Source organism: Nannospalax galili, unplaced genomic scaffold (genome assembly GCF_000622305.1).
Source record: "Nannospalax galili isolate Female #2095 unplaced genomic scaffold, S.galili_v1.0 scaffold429, whole genome shotgun sequence".
Lineage (NCBI taxonomy): Eukaryota > Metazoa > Chordata > Mammalia > Rodentia > Spalacidae > Nannospalax > Nannospalax galili.
In genome coordinates this window covers 6,216,722-6,221,892 of record NW_008360330.1, presented here as the reverse complement: position 1 = coordinate 6,221,892, position 5,171 = coordinate 6,216,722, and the positions used below count along the sequence as shown (strand labels likewise).

The 5,171-nt window shown below is 40.8% G+C and overlaps 1 protein-coding gene across 5 annotated transcripts in view; it reads right to left on the bottom strand.

Annotated features, from left to right (window-relative positions):
- Positions 1-5,171, bottom strand: part of Tdrd5 (tudor domain containing 5) — a 71,658-nt gene that overhangs the window by 1,162 nt on the left and 65,325 nt on the right. The window lies entirely within an intron of this gene.

The window sequence follows — 5,171 nt, the reverse complement described above, 5'->3', positions numbered from 1 at the left end:
TAATACTGTAAGACATAGAACATCTTCAACAATTTAAAACAAATTTTTATTGTTTTTAATTTACGTGTATGAGTATATTGCCTGCATATGTGTAAGTGCACCCGTGTTGTACAATGCCCTCAGAGTTCAGAAGAGGTTCAGATTCCCTGAAACTGGAGTTATGGATGGTTGTCAGCTGCCATGTGGGTGCAGGGAATCAAACCTGGATCCTCTGGGTCCTTTGCAAGAGCAGCCAGTGCTTTTAACCATCGGGCCATCTCTCTAGCCCCTTTTGTTTTGGCTTTTTGAGACAGGGTCTCCCTGTAGCCCCAGCTGACCTGGAACTCACTATGTAGATCAGGCTGGCCTTGATCTCACAGAGATTCACCCACTTCTGCCTCCATTATGCTGGGATTACAGGCATGCACCAACATGCCTGGCCTATCTTCAACACTTTTTTAAAAAATACTTTAAATTTTTTATTTTTTGAGAATTTCATTCTTCACACTTTTCAAAGTCAGTATTTTAATCTTATAATCATCATGCTGAGAACACTGCTTCACTAAAAATGTAGTACAAAATGGTAAAAGTATGTCTTAGGCCATTCCAGAAATTGTTGGAAATTCTATCTTAATTGTAAGGCAGATTCATCTAACATTTTTTTTTAATGAAACTGAAGTCAACAATTCAAACAGCAATTTTTAAGATATTTTATTTTTATTATATTTTATGTATATGAGTGTATTGCCTGCATGCATGTAAATGAACCCATGTTGTTCAATGCCTGTGGAGGTCAGAAGAGGGCATTGGATCCCTTGGAACTGGAGTTACAGACAGTAGCTGCCATGTGGGTCCACTGCAAGAGCAGACAATATTCTTAACCAATGAGCCCTCTCTCCAGCCCCTCAAACAGTAATTTTTTTTTTTTTTTTTTTTTTGGTCTTTTTGAGACAGGGTCTCCCAGTAGCCAGCCCCAGCTGTCCTGGAACTCACTATGTAGACCAGGCTGGCCTTGAGCTCACAGAGCTCCACCTGCCTCTGCCTCCCAAGTGCTGGGATTAAAGGCATGTGCCACCATGCCTAAAATCAAACATTCTGACAGAATACAATCCAAAGACATGATAATTTTATACTTAGGTACCGAGGAACGACTGTGAGAATATATTAAAGTCTTTGTTTCACATAATTCCACGATTCTCTCTCTCTCTCTCTCTCTCTCTCTCTCTCTCTCTCTCTCTCTCTCTCGGCAGGTCTTTGGAACTCACTATGCAGACAAGGCTGACTTTGAATTCCTGATCTTCCTGCCCCCACCTCCTGAGTGCTAGTATCATGGGCATGTACCACCCTATCTGGTTATATGCAGTGCTTGGGATAGAACTCATGGTTCTGTGCATGCTAGGTAAGCATGCTACAAACTGAGCTACATCTCTGGCCTCTGCCCCATTTCTTTTCTTTTGATAAGACATTATATTTCTGCAAGGGTAGAAAACTTTGTACAATAAAAACACTGCAATTGATAACATAACCTCATCTCAAATCTGAGCCAAGATGTTTCAGGAAGCATTTGTTGCACAGGTCATGCTGCATTGAGTGTCAGTGAGCACAGGCACCAAGCACCCATGCTATGTGTTCAGAGCAAAGGCTGCAGTGAAGTAGCGTGGTGCAACATGGGTAAGTGTGCCAGGAGCAGCTTGGATTCATTAAATTTGAATTAATTTTTGATTGTTGTATATTTGGTGACTTCCCTACCTCCTGTTTAAGCAATTGGGTTCTAGACCAATATTGCTATATGTAGCATCTCACTGTGAGAGGAAGAGGGTCATGTTTTGAAGGCATGTTGGCAAATGTCTATAATAATCTCAGCACTCTGGAATATGGAATGTTCCAAACCAGCCAGGAGTATATAGCAATACATAGCAAGTAAGATTCTGTCTCAACAAATAAAACATACAAACACAAAACAAAAAAAAACTTGCTTAAAAAAAATCAGGGGAGCTCAACAATGTGTCCAGTGGTTAAGAACACTGATTGTTCTTGCAGAAGACTTGGGTTCGAATCCCAGCACCCACATGGCAGCTGACAACTGTCCATAGCTCCAGTTCCAGGGGATCCGACAGCCTCTCCTGTCCTCCGTGGGAATTGCATGACACAGGTGCACTTACCTACATGCAGGCAATACATGCATACACATAAATAATAAAAAATAAAATATTGAAAAAAATCAGGGGAGATCAACAATGTGTCTGGTAAGCTACCTGATAAGCAGTCAGCACAGGCTCCTTGTTACATTGTCTACCATTGCAAACACCTGCACTGCTCTCTATCTTCAAAACAGAAAAGTTACATGGAGGGGCTGGAGAGATGGCTCAACAGTAAAGCACTGAGTGCTCTTGCAGAGGACCCAGGTTCAATTCCCAGCACCCACATGGTGGCTAACAACTGTCCTAACTCCAGTTCCAGGGGATCTGATCCTTCTTCTGACCTTCATGGGCATTGCCTATCATGGGCGCACTTACATACATGCAGGCTATACACATAAAACAAAAGTAACAATTTTTTTTAAAAAAAGTTACATGGCGCCGGGCGTGGTGGCGCACGCCTGTAGTCCCAGTACTTGGGAGGCAGAGGCAGGCGGATCTCTGTGAGTTGGAGGACAGCCTGGTCTACATAGTGAGTTCCAGGACAGCTGGGGCTACAGGGAGACCCTGCTTCAGAAAGACAAAAAAAAAGTTACATGGAAAAAGTAAGTCCAATCCAGTCTCTTTTCATCTTTCCATGTTTAGCACATACCATGTCATAGATACTCCTTGTATTTTGATGAGTTTTGTGGAGGATGATTTGACAGTGTGTTCTACTGTTTGTTTGTTTGTTTGTTTATTTATTTATTGACTTTTTGAGACAGGGTCTCCCCGTAGCTCCAGCTGTCCTGGAACTTACTATGTAGACCAGGCTGTCCTCCAACTCACAAAGATCCGCCTGCCTCTGCCTCCCAAGTGCTGGGATTAAAGGTGTGCGCCACCAGGCCCAGCTGACAGTGTGTTCTAAAAAGTGAAATTCTGATCATAGAATTATAAGTAATGCCCACTAGAGGGGACAAATCATAAATATATGAAAGGAGAGATATGTGATTGCAGTGTTGGATAGGAGTCAATCACATTTACTTTCCTAATACCTTATATAGTTAGAAAACTGAACAAAATGTATGGAACAAATCTCAGGTGCATACAACAGTGCTGCAGGAGAATGGTTCCTGAGAGAGGGAAACCCACTGGAGGAGCCCACACAATGTTGAGAAGTGTAATTATCACCTACCATCCCTAAAAAAGACAGACAGGAAGGAGAGGAGGGAGAGGAAGAAATCCAAACTATAAAATTCAGTATCTGGCATCCAAAGAAGCAGAAAATATGACTTGGAATCAGAAGAAAATAATCAACACAGATAAATTCACAGATGGCTTAGATGATAAAGTCCAGAAGTTATAGAATCACAGGATAAATGAATTTAGTTGGTGCAAGGATACTCCATATATTTAAGAAGACAGAGAGGAAAACATTATAGTGATATAGGGAAAAACGTTTGCACACACAAACAAAAAGACCCCAAGCAAACATGCAGAGATGAAGAAAAGAATCTGTGAGATGAAGATACACCGTGGTACACTTGGAACAAGGAAGGACACTATCCACAATGAATACAGATAGCAAAGGCTGAGAACGTATCAGTGAGCTACAGAACATTAAGTGCCTAGTACATGTATAACTGGAGTTTTCAACAAAAGGAGGAATAACAGGAAAATAATGTGAACCAAATCCACCTGATTTTGTAAATTGTTTCATTCACCTATTGTCTATGGCTGTTTTGTGCTACAACAGGATTAAATAATTACAACACAAATCATGTGATCTATAAAGCTGAAATATATATGTACATATATACCCACTATATATCTATATATAGATATACACATACATATACTATACTATGCATACATACATATATGTAAATATATACTTGGGGGGTGATGTTGGTGATCAAACCCAAGAGCCTCATAAATGCTACATAAACCACCACTGATCCAATCTCCAGCCCTGTTACAGAAAAGATTTGTTGAACCCTCATTTAAACTTTGGAATGAAGGGCACTAAAAATGGTGATTAAGTGAATAAACAACAACGAGATGACTTCTTGCCTTTAATTTCTTTCTTTTTTTAAAAAAAGTTTATTTTATTTTATGTATATGACTGTATTGCCTCCATATATGTTATGTGCACCCATGTCATGCAATGGCCAAGGAGGTCAGAAGAGGGCTTCGGATCCCCTCAAAATGGAGTTATGGATGGCTGTTAGCAGCCATGTGGGTGCTGGGAATCAAACGTGGGTCCTTTGTAAGAACAACCAGTGCTCTTAACTGATGAGCCATCTCTCCAGCCCTTGTCTTTTAATTTCTTTAAAAATCTCTAACTTGTCAGGCATGGTGGCGCATGCCTTTAATCCTAGCATTTGGGAGGCAGTGGCAGGCAGATCACTGTGAGTTCAAGGCCAGCCTGGTCTACATAGTGATAGTGAGTTCCAGGACAGCTGGGGTTACAGGGAGACCCCATGTCAAAAAGACCAAAAAAAAAAAAATCTCTAACTATAGGGGCTGGAGAGATGGGTCAATAGTTAAGAGCACTGACTGCTCTTGCAGAGGACTCAGGTTCGATTCCCAGAACCCACATGGTGGCTATGAACTGTCCATAACTCCAGTTCCAGGGGAATCCGAAGCCCTCTTCTGACCTCTGTGGCATTGCACAACATGGGTGCACTCACATACATGCAGGCAATACAGTCATATGCATAAAATAAAACTAATATTTTTAAAAAATCTCTATAAAGCAAAAATGGATTGTGAGTATATAACATAAGTAAAATCTATAAAAATAATAACTGCTGGGCATAGTGGTGTATGCCTTTAATCCCAGCACTGGGGAGGCAGAGGAGGCGGATCTCTGTGAGTTCAAGGCCAGCCTGGTCTCCAGAGCAAGTTCCAGGCCAGCTGGGGCTACAGGGAGATCCTGTCTCAAAAGATTAATAATAATAATAAAATAATAATTAATAATAATATCAACTGATAAGTTGGGATGGGAAAACAGAAGTACACTGCAGTAGGATTTTACTAATATGAATGAAGTGGTATTATTTAAAATGTGTC